We start from the raw sequence: 15,927 nt of genomic DNA, 5'->3' as shown, positions 1-15,927 counted from the left end.
GCTGTGATAGCGGAAGAAATAAAAGCGGGAGCGGACCCCGCTTGAGCCTGAAAGGTCGTGCAGCCCAGCTTAAAGAGAGCCCGTTCTTTAATGGGTAGCCAGTGTAGTGATTTGAGTATGGGAGTAATGTGATAAGATTTGGGAAGCCCATGAATCAGGCGGGCAGCCTGATTTTGCACTAGTTGGAGGCGTCGAAGGGCGTAAGCGGGAATGCCGTTATACACAATGTTCCCGTAGTCCAGTCGCAATAAGACCATCGCCATTAGAATCAATTTTAAAGCAGAAAAAGAAAAAAATCGGGAGATTTTCCGAATGGTGCAGAGGGTAAAAAAAAAGGAGGAAACTACAGAGCTGATCTGGGAATGAAGTGTGAGGTGTTGATCTAAAGTGATCCTAAGTGTTTTAACAGAGGACGACGGTGAAGGAGGGGGACCCAGTGAAGGGGGCCAGAAAGTGTGGGACCAGGGACTGCGACTGCCACCGGTAAGGACTAACTCTGTCCTATCCGGGTTTAATTTCAGATGGTTGAAGTTCATCCAGTCCCTGATAAACAACATGACAGATTGAAAATTTGAACGGTAGCTGAGGAATGAGAGAGATTGAAAATGAGCTGGAGGTCATCGGCATAGTTGTACACCGTGACCTCCATCTCCTGAAGTGCGGAAATAAGGGGGAAAATGTACAGATTAAACAATAAAGGGGACAGGGACGATCCCTGAGGGACACCGCACTGCACCTTCCAGATCTTTTGACTGGATGTGAGTGTTTGATTGGTTCAGATGCTCCGTCCATTACCACCCCCTTTTGTACCGCTTTTGGCCACCATAAGTGTGGCAGGGTATGCTCAGACGTGAGTCCCTTGCTCACTTTGCCACTGGATTCAAGCAAGCCGGGCTGAAGACGGCTGTAATGCCAGAAACCGGTCCTCGGAAGCTTGTTTCCGGTCCAGGGAAGGCATGGCTTGGCAGTTCGGGCTGGACTGTTCCCATGAGACACAGGTTCAGACTGATTTGCATATAGCCATGTCTGAACTGGGGTGGCAGAGTGGGCTAAAGAACGGTGATGGATTAAACCCAGATCTTTTGACTGGGTGTGAGTGTTTGATTGGTTCAGATGCTCCGTCCATTACCACCCCCTTTTGTACCGCTTTTGGCCACCATAAGTGTGGCAGGGTATGCTCAGACGTGAGTCCCTTGCTCACTTTGCCACTGGATTCAAGCAAGCCGGGCTGAAGACGGCTGGAATGCCAGAAACCGGTCCTCGGAAGCTTGTTTCCGGTCCAGGGAAGGCATGGATTGGCAGTTCGGGCTGGACTGTTCCCATGAGGCACAGGTTCAGACTGATTTGCATATAGCCATGTCTGAACTGGGGTGGCAGAGTGGGCTAAAGAACAGTGATGGATTAAACCCAGATCTTTTGACTGGGTGTGAGTGTTTGATTGGTTCAGATGCTCCGTCCATTACCACCCCCTTTTGTACCGCTTTTGGCCACCATAAGTGTGGCAGGGTATGCTCAGACGTGAGTCCCTTGCTCACTTTGCCACTGGATTCAAGCAAGCCGGGCTGAAGACGACTGGAATGCCAGAAACCTGTCCTCTGAAGCTTGTTTCCGGTCCAGGGAAGGCATGGCTTGGCAGTTCGGGCTGGACTGTTCCCATGAGGCACAGGTTCAGACTGATTTGCATATAGCCATGTCTGAACTGGGGTGGCAGAGTGGGCTAAAGAACGGTGATGGATTAAACCCAGATCTTTTGACTGGGTGTGAGTGTTTGATTGGTTCAGATGCTCCGTCCATTACCACCCCCTTTTGTACCGCTTTTGGCCACCATAAGTGTGGCAGGGTATGCTCAGACGTGAGTCCCTTGCTCACTTTGCCACTGGATTCAGGCAAGCCGGACTGAAGACAGCTGGAATGCCAGAAACCGGTCCTTGGAAGCTTGTTTCCGGTCCAGGGAAGGCATGGCTTGGCAGTTCGGGCTGGACTGTTCCCATGAGGCACAGGTTCAGACTTATTTGCATATAGCCATGTCTGAACTGGGGTGGCAGAGTGGGCTAAAGAACGGTGATGGATTAAACCTAGATCTTTTGACTGGGTGTGAGTGTTTGATTGGTTCAGATGCTCCGTCCATTACCACCCCCTTTTGTACCGCTTTTGGCCACCATAAGTGTGGCAGGGTATGCTCAGACGTGAGTCCCTTGCTCACTTTGCCACTGGATTCAAGCAAGCCGGGCTGAAGACGACTGGAATGCCAGAAACCTGTCCTCTGAAGCTTGTTTCCGGTCCAGGGAAGGCATGGCTTGGCAGTTCGGGCTGGACTGTTCCCATGAGGCACAGGTTCAGACTGATTTGCATATAGCCATGTCTGAACTGGGGTGGCAGAGTGGGCTAAAGAACGGTGATGGATTAAACCCAGATCTTTTGACTGGGTGTGAGTGTTTGATTGGTTCAGATGCTCCGTCCATTACCACCCCCTTTTGTACCCCTTGCACGGAGAAGCAGAAAAATCTGCAAGGTGGACGGCCTGGGTGCGATCACTCAAGAAGGAGCTGAGCCAAGCCAACACCGGGCCCCCTATGCCCGCCGCCTTGACACGGGAGAGAAGAATGGAATGATCAACCGTGTCAAAGGCGGCGGACAGATCTAAAAGAATGAGGGCCTGCGGGGTGTTGGAGTCCAGCCCCTCCCTGAGTTCGTCTATGACAGAGACGGCCACATTCTCGGTGGAGTGCTGAGGGCGGAAACCCGCCTGGCACGGTGCAAGGTAGCCGCTGTCTTCCACGAAGAAGCTAAGCACCTTGGTGACGTAGGACTCAAGGACCTTACCCAATAAGGGAAGGAGGGAGATAGGGCGATAGTTTGAAGGGGAAGAGGGATCGGCACCAGGCTTTTTTAGGATGGGAATAATGGTGGCCGCTTTATAGGGGGCGGGGACAGTGCCCAGTCTAAGGAAGTCATTAAGAAGGGTAAGGGGGGGCAGATAACAATCTGAGAAAATCTTACGTAAAACGTGAGCTGGGCAGGGGTCAGCAGGGGATCCTGACTTTACACGGGCTAACAGGGGGAGGAGGGTTTCTTTGGTCAACGGTGGTATGTAGGTCAGGCTGGACTTGTTAGGTGACGGCTGGGAGTCACAAAAGGTAGGGGAAGGGGGGGTATGTTAGCCTTGATAAGTCCGACTTTCTCAATGAAATAATCATTGAAAGAGTCGCAAAGAAGCTGGGAGGGGATGTTTTGGAAGATGTTCTGTCGGAGGAAGCCAGCTCATGAACTGTAGCAAAGATTTCTTTTGGCTGGCTCTCGGCTGCGAGAATCCTACCCGAGAAGTATTCGGTCTTGGCGAGGAGGATGTCTCTTTTGTATTCGTTAAGGGTGGAAGTATAACGGAGTTTTCGTGTAGGACAATAGGCAAGCCTCAAGGCTCGTTCCGCTTTGCGCACTTCAAGTTTTTTTGCTTTGAGGTCAGGGGTAAACCACTTGTTAGCCTGATGGGCCCTTCTAATTGTAACACGCTTCATGGGGGACGCTTGGTCACAGGCCCTCGAGAGCCAGCTGTCTGGGGTGGCTGTTTGAGATGGTAATGTGAGACCTGCTAAATCAGGACAGGTGGCTGACAGGGAGGCGCAGAGGGAAGGGACATCTGCTCTGCTCCAGTTCCTGGCCCAGGTGTTTTTGGGGAGGAAAGTTTTTTTTGCAAAGCTGAGGTCCAGGAAAAAAGAAATCAGGAAATGATCGGATCACGCACAGGGTGCTACAGTAGGGGTGGTGACTGGGATATTAAGGGTCCAAATTTGGTCAAAGTGTGACCTCCGGAATGAGTAGGGGTGTGAACCTGAGAAGCAAAATTAAGACTAAGAAGAAGCTGGGTAAAATCTCTAGACATGGCGTCTTCCGACGGGTCATTGTGCCAAAAATTGAAGTCCCCTAGAACCAGAACAGATGCATTGTTAACTACCAATGTGGCAAGTAAATCTTGAATGGCTGTGATAAAACATGGGCTGGGCTGGGGTGGGCGATAAATTAACACACACGTGATGGGGGTCTGAAAGGAAGCAGAACGCACGACTAGGTAGTCGACCGCTGATATGGGAGGGGAAGGAAGTACCTGAAAATGGAAACCGGTACGGGCAATCAGGGCGACCCCCGCCCCGTCTTTCCCTCTGGCCAATCGGCACGGAGGATGAAGTAGGGGGGAGCTGCTAATATACTGGGTAATGAGTCCGTGCGAAACCACGTTTCCGTCAGGAACAAGAGGTCTGGTTTGTGAGAATCCAAAAGGTTAAACAGCGGCGGGGGGAGAGAAAGGACAGAAAAGCAGGAAGAATGCACGAGGGCCTACCTCGAGCCTGGCCAAGTTCTGTGACCCGTGTGAGGGAGGCTGGCTGAAGTGGCCAGGGAGCCTGATAAGAACAGAGTTGTGCGGCAGAGTAGGAGAGAAAACGGGCATAGTGAGTTGCCCCTAGCCCCGGACGGGTGCAGACGGGCTTGCCTTTGGCGCGCCTTCGGGGCGCCCGCTGTGCGCGTCCGCTGCGAATGCGCATGAGGGGGGGCTTAAGAAGGTCAGAGGTGCAGGAGACTAGAGCACTGACCTGGGAGAAGGCTCCCAAGATGGTGACCGACAACCCCGTCAGCCCTCCGATCAATCGGCACTCAGCCGTGTCGGACCGGGGCTAGGGGAGTGGTGGCCAGGCAAGAAAACACAAGATAAAAATATGGTAAGAGTACAATTTTAAAATAGAATTTGTGCATCCAGAAGCCGACCGCCAACCACGACACACACACAGCTAGCCTAGAACCCACTGCCACCGGGTTCACAGCATCCGCTGCGCGTGTGCATTAGGCGGGGCTTAAGAAGGTCAGAGGCGCAGGAGACTAGAGAGCTGACTAGAGAGCTGACCTGGGAGAAGGCTCCTAAGATGGCGACTGACAACCCCGACAGCCCTCCGATCAATCTGCACTCAGCCGTGTCGGACCGAGGCTAGGAGAGCGAGGGCCAGACAAGAAAACACAAGATAAAAATATGGTAAGAGTACAATTTTAAAATATAATTTGTGCAGCCAAAAGCAGCCCGCCAACCTCGTACCAGTTTTCCTCATAATATATGGGGACACAGCCATCCCCTTCATCAAAATTGTGTTTGTCTGAATGAGTTTTGAAATGATTGTGAAAATTCTGGGTCCTACCGTCTGGTATGGGCAAGGTATCAGAATCAGAGGTTTCCTGGCTGGCTGCACTTGATTGGGAGCAGGACATGACTGCTGTTGAGGTCAGGTGGATTCTGCTGAACTTGGAAAGCACAACAGGCTGAAAATTCGCCTTCAGCATCAGCAGTTTCAGCACCAGCATTGATGCAAAGGGGACCAGTGCAGTGGGTGGCGTTGGAACAAAAGTCAGCATCAGAGACAGTGCTGAACCTGAAACAGGTTCGTTAAGCACAAACAGTGCAGAGGGCAGACCCACCAGCTAAAATTCTACTGGAGGTCCCTGTGGGGGCTTGGGACCCAAACACACTCTAGATTGAACCATTAAAGTGCTGATAATGCGCAGCAGAGATTCCCTAAATGCCTCCACTTGCTGCAATGTCAGTAATGAACCTTCAAATCAGAACTCAACTTGGGATAGGCTCAGATGAGGATTGGGAGGAAGACCAGGTGACACGTTGACACCGTTGTGCCTTCTCTGAATTTTGAGAGTGGCAGGAAAGGGTTGACTCCTGCTACAATTGCTTATGCTTCTTGTTGGATTTACCTGAGCATTGAAACCCAATGACAAACTGCCATGGGAATGACTTCAAGAGTGGGAATAGGACCTTCCTTTCAATTTTGACTAGATGCTTGGCAACTTCACAGCTTAGCCTGGTGATCCCATAAAGACCTCAGACTAATCTGGGGGTATTCATCACAGGCCCTGGGATTGAGCTACGAACCTAGGCACCAATGTTATACTTTGTGAAGGTCTGCAACAGACATCTATTAGCTGGAATCTCTACACGGCTTGAACTCTGCTGTCTTTTTCCCTTGCACACTGAAAATTTGTTCGTAGTTCACCAATGGGGTTCTTGAAAAGAATAAGCAATAGGTCCAGATCCATGTCTGAAGGCTTGGAAGGGAAGGTACTGATACCTGCATACATGGGTGACTTCCATCAGCTTCTTCTTGTTGTGCTCCATGCCCTATATGTGAAGGGCAGTGCTTAATTTGAGTCAGTGATTGCAGGTGAGGCGCACTTGCAATAATTTTTGGTACCGACATATATTTCTCCTCATCAGAACAAAAACAGTGACAATGGGAGAAAGTAGGGAAGAAAAAGACTATGGAAGAGTGAGATAAAGGGGTCTACGGTGTATGGCAGTGGATAAAAAAATCCATAAGGTTAAACCAAGACTACCCAGCCTTGGCATTTGTACCCTTAATATTCGAAGCGCCGCTGTGGGCTCCAGATTAAAACTTTGGGCCCTGGAACTTATTGTTTTCCAAATTAAGCAATGAGACAGGTATGCTCAGACATGGGTTCCATGCTCACTGAGCACTCAAGCTTTTCCTTATTGATGAGCCCCAAGTAGGGCGAACCGGATCTGGGGTTGCTTGTGGTACTTTCTGGAAGGGCCTCGTCTGGCAGTTTGGTGTGGACTATCCCTGGTGTGAAATCCTGAAGCAACAATCGAACAAACTAGCCAAAACAGCTCATGAATGCGCAAAAACGACGCTGAGCAGCGAGGAATTCTCAACGTTCTTCACAAAGAAGGCCAAATCGCTGGAAACAGAACTCCTAAGCGCCGCGACTAAACACCCCAACCAACTAATGGCTATAGGCGAGACCAACCCGACTGCAGGATGTAGAAATACAAAAAATAAGGCAAACTGGGACACATTCGAACTATATGATCAGGCCACGATAGCCAAAACGCTTTCCAAAATCAAACCCAATAACCATTATCAAGATCCTCTACCAGCGAAATGTGTAAGAGGAATTAGCCATATTGTGGTACCAATCTGGACCAAAATAATAAACGCATCACTATCACAAGGGATCCTCCCAGACTGCCTGAAAACAGGTCAAGTGGTCCCTCTGATCAAAAAAGCAACTGCGGATATTACTGACCCGAATAATTTTCGACCAGTGACCAACATTCCCCTATTAGCCAAATTAATCGAGAAATGTGTGCAGGGCCAACTGAGCCAACACATCTCCAAGTTCTCACTACTAGATGAATGCCAATCAGGATTCAGATCAGGACATAGCACGGAAACAGCGATCCTCCATATTGTGGATGACGCACTACAGGCACTTGATCGAAATCAAGCATGCTTACTAATTCTCCTTGACCTGTCATCTGCATTCGACACAGTTAACCACGAAGCTTTACTAGCCAGGCTAAAGGACAGAATGGGACTATCCGGAAATGTGCTGAAATGGTTCGACTCGTTCCTACGAAACAGAACACAACGTTTCCTGGTCAACCAAGCCATATCACCACCATGCCCCAACACGATTGGGGTTCCACAAGGATCAACATTATCCCCGGACTTGTTCAACCTGTATGTAGAACCTCTTACAGCAATTCTCAGCAACTCAAACATATCCTACCATATGTATGCGGATGACACGCAGATATATCTAAAGATATCCTCCCTTAAAGACATTGAGCGTATGAATGAAACACTAAAAATGACAACGGAATGGTTGACTACGAACCACTTGAAGCTAAATGCTCAAAAAACTGAATTCTTACTAATCTCTCCACCAAGGAGCGGTACAGAAATAAAAGAGTGGACCAAACTGGTGACAGCGCTCAACTGCACCCCGACGCTCGTCAAATCAGCCAAATCACTGGGAATCACTTTAGATGAGAATCTTGACATGAAAGCTCACATTAATTCAATGGCAAAAAGCGCCCGCTTCCACCTGAACTACCTAAGAAAACTGAAACCATTTATCTCGGAATCCGATCTGAATCTAGCAACCCAATCCTTAGTCATCTCGAGAATTGAATACGGCTGCACTACCTTAGCGGGTTTACCAAAAACATCCACAGCGCCACTAAAAGCCTGCCTCAACGCTGCAACGAGACTCATCTCAGGATCAAGGAAGTTTGACCACATATCCCCGCACTTGAAAGCTCTAAACTGGCTACCCTATGAGGCCAGGATTCAACTAAAGATCGCATGTATCACCCATAGAGCTCTTCACCACAATACTCCTGGATACCTATCCAAGAAAATTGAGCTGTCAGGAGGAAACAGACCGGCCAGGAGCGCCAAGGAGTTGGTGCTGAGACCAGCCATCTTCAAAAAGAAAAAAACTTATGACAGAGCGTTCTCCGGAGCAGCTCCTAGAATCTGGAACTCACTCCCCCCTAGCATTAGGAAGATTCCGAACACAGCAACATTTAAGCGGGAAGCGAAGAGCTTCTTAATGAGTAAATACCTTACATAGAAAATTGCATGGAACGCTGTATGCTACATTCCTGGACCCAAACTAAACACTTACGTCCTCGTAAGGAAATGTTCGACTGGAATCAGATGAAAGAGAAACAATGAGGCACAACCGATGACACCTCCTGTGATTAATCTGAACACCTACTGCTACCTCGTGTTATTTGATCTTATACCACTATCTGAAACATTATAACCTACTACCTCTTATTTACGACGAAAATGACTTTGCTAATATCTTATGCTTTATAGTACGGTATAATGTAATAGATAACCTCGCTAATAGAAGGTAGTTATCTATGCTGTCACTTGAGCCTTATAATTATCTACCTCACACCATATATGTTCGAATGGAAGGTGACTATTTATGCATTCACTATAAGCCTTATAACTATCTACCTCATACTTTTATGCTGTTTAATGGACTTCAGCTTATTATTAATTTGCTTATCTTACCTATATGTAAAGCGCTCTGATACCCACGGGTCTTGTTCGCGCTATATAAAACTTTTCAATAAATAAATAAATAAATAAAATCCCCATGAGGAGCAGGGCTAGTACGAAATTGCACAAGACGGGCCTCTGTCGAGAGTTGCACAATGGGTGAAATGTGATGTATTTGAATGGTCCATCATCTTTTGTGTAATTAAAGTATTGTGTCCACAGGCCCCAGATGGTATCAAATTCCGTGGGGCACTCTCAGGTGGTGTTGAATACCTCTCTCTAATCCTGCCTCAATCCATTTTAAAACGCAACTCCTTACCTTGGGTAACTCTCTGCCCTCTCAAAGTCAAGCGACATATCTTTGAACCACTGTCAGTTCTCCATTCCACATGGTGATCCTGATTTCCTATAACCCCCAACATCACTCATGAGTCGTGGAGATCAGTGCCTCTGTCTAGGCTATTTCTAACCCCTAGAATGGGTCATGAGAATGAGACCCAAGAATGAGTCATATCTCTCCCACCTTCATCTCAACCTATCAAGTTTATGAGGGAATTTAACTGCACGTTTTCTAGATTATTGAGATCACTTTTATTTTTAAAGATTCTAGTAGCAATCAATACTCTATGGGAAAGCTTTCATATTTAAAGTCTGTTAGTTTACTTATTGTTGCAGTATGCGCCTTAGCTGCAGATGTTAAAACATGTTAGATGGTGCAGGTCAAATTTGTCTTTCAACTAGACAAAATATATAAGGTTCCTTTCACCCCACACATCCCCCAAGGTAGATATTCCAATCACATACCGGGTTATATATCCCTGCAGGATTCAAAAGAGTAAGAGTTAAACACAGACACAATAAGGGCATTGTTTTTGTTAGTATGCCTTCCCATACCAAAACTTGGTGGCTCCTTTACAAGAGTACAACTGCAACATGGACCCTAGGCACTTGGTGTGCCTCACATGCTTACTATATGTTTCCTTCAAAGAACCTTTAGCCCCTAATGCATTTATCTTTCTTCTCAGATATGGGTTTGACTGAGATTTAAACAACTCTTTACTACTAAATGTGATACCCAATAATACCTTCTTATATCTGGTAATGCTCATTTCCACCAAGCACCCTCTTCTGTAGCACTGATATTTGAAGGGTGCCATCATCCCATAATAGGTTGTGCAGAGAGGTATCCAGCCCTGAGAATGGTCTTTTTGCAGCACATGCAAAAATATTTAAGGGAAATCATTTAAAATAGAACAGTTCGCCCCTGCAGGGACATCGAGCGCATGCACCAGTGCTTTGCATCTGTCCTAAACTAGAGGATGAGAAAGCTGTCAACAATCCTTTTCATAGAATTATACATCCCAGATACTTAAAACCATTCATATACATGACTGTGCATAATATTTGATAGTTTTGTTTTATATTTATTACATGATTGTGTTTATTTAATTATTTTCATTAGTCATCTGTTTTGGGCTTAATTTTGTATTGTAACTGGTTCTGCGTTTTTACCAAATTTAACTAAAATATTTATTGATTGATAAGGGAACATCCCTCTTCATTATAATTGTGAGAAAATGTACAACTGTGTGTGGTCACCCCCCATTTTTGATGAATCTTAATCCTGTTCTTTAGTTTTAGCATTGCTCTCCAGTGCCCAGTGTATGTGCTCTGACCCCTAAGAGGTGTACAAATTGAATAATCCCTGATTGGAGTATTTAATTCTCTTATAAGGCCATAGTATTTAGTGTAGAAACTGTGTCCATGCCATGGAAAGTCAAATGTCACCTGTGGACTACAGCACCTATTGTGCCATGCACTAGTGTGGCAAGGAAAACATGGCTTCAGGCCTACTATTGCAGCCTGGCTGTTGCAGTTTAAAGCTACAGTGTGACCTGTGTAAATAGACCTTTTTGACAGGCACAACCCTCCCTTTTAAACATTAGTAATTCACCCATATGTAGACCTTGTAGCCCACAATAATGGTTGCATTGTATTTAAGTATGACATGTAGAAAAATATTGTTACCAGATAATTACTGTGAAAATGCCCTAAAGGCTATTTTCACTGTGGCTGGCCTAGATGTCCTAAGACGAAAAGAGTGTACTGATTAAAATACTAATACTGTATCTCAAAAATAGATCCAGCTAAAAAAAAATAAACAAACCATTTTAACAGTTATTAAAAATCCAATCCAATGGTGAAATCGGGTATTTAATAAATATTAGGGAAAAATAACTTTCCTGTCTGAAGTTCCTGGGGCTAACTTCCATTACAACTCTACTGCTGAGGGGCCCTCCTTTTGTACTATCAGTCTTATGTCCTTGGTTTGCTGTGGGTACAGGGCCTACTCCAACAGGATTTTAGTATTAGATTTGGGAACACACTAATGATTTCCCTATGACACTCCCACAAACAACCCCAGCTCTAAGAGCCCAAGGTTAGTGTGGCTTAAGACTTTCACCATCTTAAAAATTTTCTGATACATAGTATTTTGGATGTGTTTACAGTAAAGCAAACAGGAACTACTAAAAAATGGGCAGTGTGCTCCCGGGACTTTTTAACCCATAGATTAAGAAGTGCTGAGGTGTCATCCCTACTCACTATCTGATGCCTACCATAATTGTAGCACCTAAAGGTGCTATCCTCAGAACACTTTCTGAACTTTGGAAGAACATAAGTATGACGTCTCTTTCCTGAAGTACACGGCAGACCATAATCAACTGGACAGGGATTGGACCCTACTGTTGGCCTGAGCCTGGAACCCTATGAGTTTCTAAAGTCTTCCCTTAGGGCCTAGAGGGACTTAGAAGTATACTCTTGTGGTTGGTTGAGCACCAGAACAAAGTTTGAAAACTTTTCTTCCAGACCAGTAGGACTTAAAATATTTTTTGAACTTTTTGGCTTCCAGATTTTCAGTGGGACAAATCCACCTGGTGTATCTGACCCGGGCTTCATTTAGGTTGGCCGGAATTTGTAACGTGGTACCGGTCTGCTACCATTGACTATTATTGGCGCTCTACTTTTTCTTAGTTCTTTCTCTACTTAAATCTTTAAAAAAATATCTCTGGTTCCTCTCGCTAGATTCTTGCTGTTTTGGTATCGTTTTGCTTATTAAATGTTTCTAATTTTTTATAAATTGGAGTGAATTCATCGTTTTGCTGTGGCTTTGACTTTTTAACTGCTTTTCTACTTCCAAATGCTTTACACATTTTCTCTGGAGTAAGCCTGTCTGCTCTGTTTCATAGCTACCAGGGGTGGAGTGCGGGTTAAAATAACTGAAACTGTTGACCAGATCTAACAGAATGATGACTTTATCACTTGTAGTGGACATCAATCCACTGCAACTATTAAACCAATTTCTGACAATGTTCACTTTTCCGGCCTACCCTTCTGGCCAATCACTTATTATTCATATCCTTGATCAAAATCTCTGACTCATGAATCAATTCATCCTTCCGCTGACTCATTCTTGCATTCAAGTACTCGCCCATTCACAGTAACACACACAGACACACACACACACACACACACACTACCCAATCAATGAAGAGGTACTCTCAGTTAGATCCAGATTTATTGGTGTTGCCGGAGCATATTTCTAGAGGATGACTTGGAAATATTTGCAGAAGGATGTACACGTTTTTACAGATGTCCCATATCTGCCCAACTTTAAATAAGTGTGAAGTGGCCAAGTCCCCTAGGCAACCTGGACCTAACATGCACAACTATATATGATATACATCATGTTAAACAAAATATTCAGAATTAGTACATTCTTTCAAAGAAATTTACTTTCATCTTTTAATATTTTGATCATTGCATAAGTTTGCATTTTTTATGAACCAAAATTCAATTTACATACAGAAATTTACAATTGTCAAAAAGCAATGCATTTCGAGACTCAATTGTCTCTTCGTCAGGGGAAAACCTGTTGGTGAAAAAAGAAAACATATCAGTTGCTAAAGAGACCGTTGAGTCTCGAAATGTATTGGGCATTATTGTTTGTTAAAAAAATAGCTTTTTGGCCATTGTAAATTGCTTTATGTAAATTGAATTTTGATTGGTAAAAAATGAAAACGTATGCAGTGATCAAAATTTTAAAAGATGAAAGTAAATGTCATTGAAAGAATGTACTAATTTTGAATATTTTATTTACCATGATGTATACCATATATAGTTGTGCATGTTATGTCCAGGTTACCTAGGGGACTTGGCCACTTCACATTTGTTGCATTATATGCTGGGCAGGCATTGCATTGATCGGTTTAAACACACACAATAAGAGGATCAGAGAAATCAATGACTTAACAATCCACACCATTGTGAAACTTTAAATAAGGCCATTAGTCTGCTACCAGCACACAGCACAGCATTGCAACCCCAGCACTGGTGCTGAGCCACATCCATAACTGGGCACTGCACTTTTAAATTGATGCATTTGCCTGAGGGGCCTTGATGCAAACACATGATTTTAGAAATGCTGCTGTGGCTGGTGCTCACTGATTTTGTGGGGCACACAATGCCCTGCGGCTGCACTGATCATTCATCTGCCCTATTTTGAGTCTAAATATATTACCTGAGAGACAGACCGTGCACATGCTATGGTCTCATGAAGTTAGCACATAAGGGAGCCTTCTGCCACCATATGACTTACAAGACTGGCTGATGAGATTAAGCCATGGCTGTGGGTCCGGTCCAGTATAATCCCAGGGCTGGCCCAACACTCACACTGCCAGCATCTTACAGCCACCTCACAGTGCCATCTGGCCGGGGATAATTACTGAAGGTCAGTCTTTGAACAGCTGCCTTTACCCAGCTGCCTCCTCCCATACATGGATTGGTAGTGCCGGGAGAGTGCGGCTGGATAAAATGTTGGCATAGCCAATGGCAAACGAAGATACGACATAGCGCTAGTGCAGAACAGTGCCTCAAATGCAGGCCTAGTACTGAGCACCATAGCTGTTTCAGTCACATGTGTTTGGGACTTGCACTGCTGTCTCCAGAATCAACACCATATGGCAAACAACAGCTCCCTGCTGCCAACAGGGGTGATTTACTTGTTCTGTGGTGATTGCTGAAGACACATTCCTCCTTACTAATCCCAATGCAAATCATAAACATCGGCAAAACGCCAAGGTCTGTTTCAAAATGTGAAACACAAATCAAATGAGCAATGGCTAGAGGGGGTGACCCAAACAAGCCAGTCGCTGACAGGCCTGACTAGAAGCCATTGTTTATGATAAAAAAGCACAAATCCTTTAAAAAATGCATTTCAATAGTAATATTAATACCTGATACTCCAGTGCCCTGAGGCCTGTGTGACAAAGGGTCATCTGAGCACTAAGGTATCATTAAAGAAAATGTACAGAGGGAGCTCAGTGATTCTGGTGCTATTGGATTTGTCCGCTGCCTTCGACACGGTGTCGCATGAAGTTCTTCTCGGCCGTCTGAAGGGAGTTGGAGTAGAAGGGACCGCCCTTGCGTGGTTGGAGAGCTTCCTCGGAGACAGACAACAAGGTGTCAAATTAGGCTCCTATAAATCTGTCTGCAGGAAGCTCACCAAGGGGGTGCCACAGGGCTCATGTCTAAGCCCTACGTTATTCAACGTATATGTGGCCCCCTTGGCAGAGATTATTAGATCTCACGGGTTTTCACCAATCTCTTATGCTGACGATACCCAGCTGCTTTTCCCCTTTCAAACCGTTACACCCGCAGTCATGCAGTCGTTCCAAGACGGTATGAGAGCGGTGGCAGGTTGGATGGCCCAGAATTTCCTCCAATGCAACGTGACCAAAACCGAGGTCATGTTGTTTGGAGGGGCCCCCCTGCTCTGGTCCCCGGAATGGTGGCCAATGGAGCTCGGTCCTGTCCCAGCGCCCAAGCAAACCATCAAGAACCTGGGGGTACGCCTGGACCAATCCCTGATCATGAAAGATCACGTCAGTCAGGTTGCGGGAACATGTTTCCGCACAATTGGTCTCTTACGGCGCATTTTCCCCCTCCTACCAAACACCCATAGGAAGACGCTGGTTCAGGCACTAGTTCTTGGACGAGTGGACTACTGCAATAGTCTACTCATATCTGCTAACCAGGAACAACTTCGCAGACTGCAGGTAGTACAGAACACCGCGGCAAGACTTGTCCTGAATGCTCCTCCCCGCACCCCCTCCCGTCCCCTCCTCTCCCAGCTTCACTGGCTCCCGGTGCAACAGTAGATTCATTTTAAGCTGTGCTGTATTATGCACAAATGTATCTACGGTTCTGGTCCTAAATATCTGAAAGAGGTCTTTCTTCCTTACTCTCCTGGACGTACCCTACGCTCCAGCAACACGATGTTGTTATACGTTCCCAAAGTAAACAGAGCAAGACAGGGTGGCCGTGCCCCCTCCCTTAAAGGTCCAATGCTGTGGAACTCCCTTCCCCCCCAGCTAAGGCAAATTCCTCACCTTCTTAATTTTAGGAAGAAATTAAAAACTTACCTATTTACACAGGACTAACTTAGTTTCCCCTCTGTCCCTTCCGACTTATAGTTTTGCATTACTCATTCAGAAGCCACGCGCGGAGATACCCCTTCGGGGCTGATTCAAGCGCGATACAAGACTATAAATAAATAAATATGAAACTAGTTTGATACAACACAAAAAGGTAATAAAGGTTAATCCCTCATCCCTACCCTCTTCAACACATGGTCTCAACATCATCTCATATGCAGACGACTCTCAACTTATCCTCTCCCTCTCCAAAGACCCCACCAAACTGGGGCTAGATTCCACAACTGCATGACAAGTGTAGCCGACTGGATGAGGGAGAACTGCCTAAAGCTTAACACTAACAAATCAGAAATCCTGATCTTCATCAAAAACTCCACCCCCTGGAACGAGTCCTGGTGGCCTACGGAACTAGGACATGCACCCTCCCCATCCTCAGCCTACTTCTACAACCTCCGCATACTTCGGAAGATCTTCAAGTGGCTTCCCACCAACATCAGACGAGATGTAACTCAAGCCCTCATCACAAGCAGACTTGACTACGGCAATGCCCTCTACCA

The 15,927-nt window shown here is 45.9% G+C and overlaps 1 protein-coding gene across 1 annotated transcript in view; it reads right to left on the bottom strand.

The window, feature by feature from the left end:
- Nucleotides 1–15,927, bottom strand: part of SPATA17 (spermatogenesis associated 17) — an 895,854-nt gene that overhangs the window by 259,354 nt on the left and 620,573 nt on the right. The window lies entirely within an intron of this gene.

Source organism: Lissotriton vulgaris, chromosome 6 (genome assembly GCF_964263255.1).
Source record: "Lissotriton vulgaris chromosome 6, aLisVul1.2, whole genome shotgun sequence".
Lineage (NCBI taxonomy): Eukaryota > Metazoa > Chordata > Amphibia > Caudata > Salamandridae > Lissotriton > Lissotriton vulgaris.
This window is presented reverse-complemented; position numbering and strand designations above follow the sequence as displayed.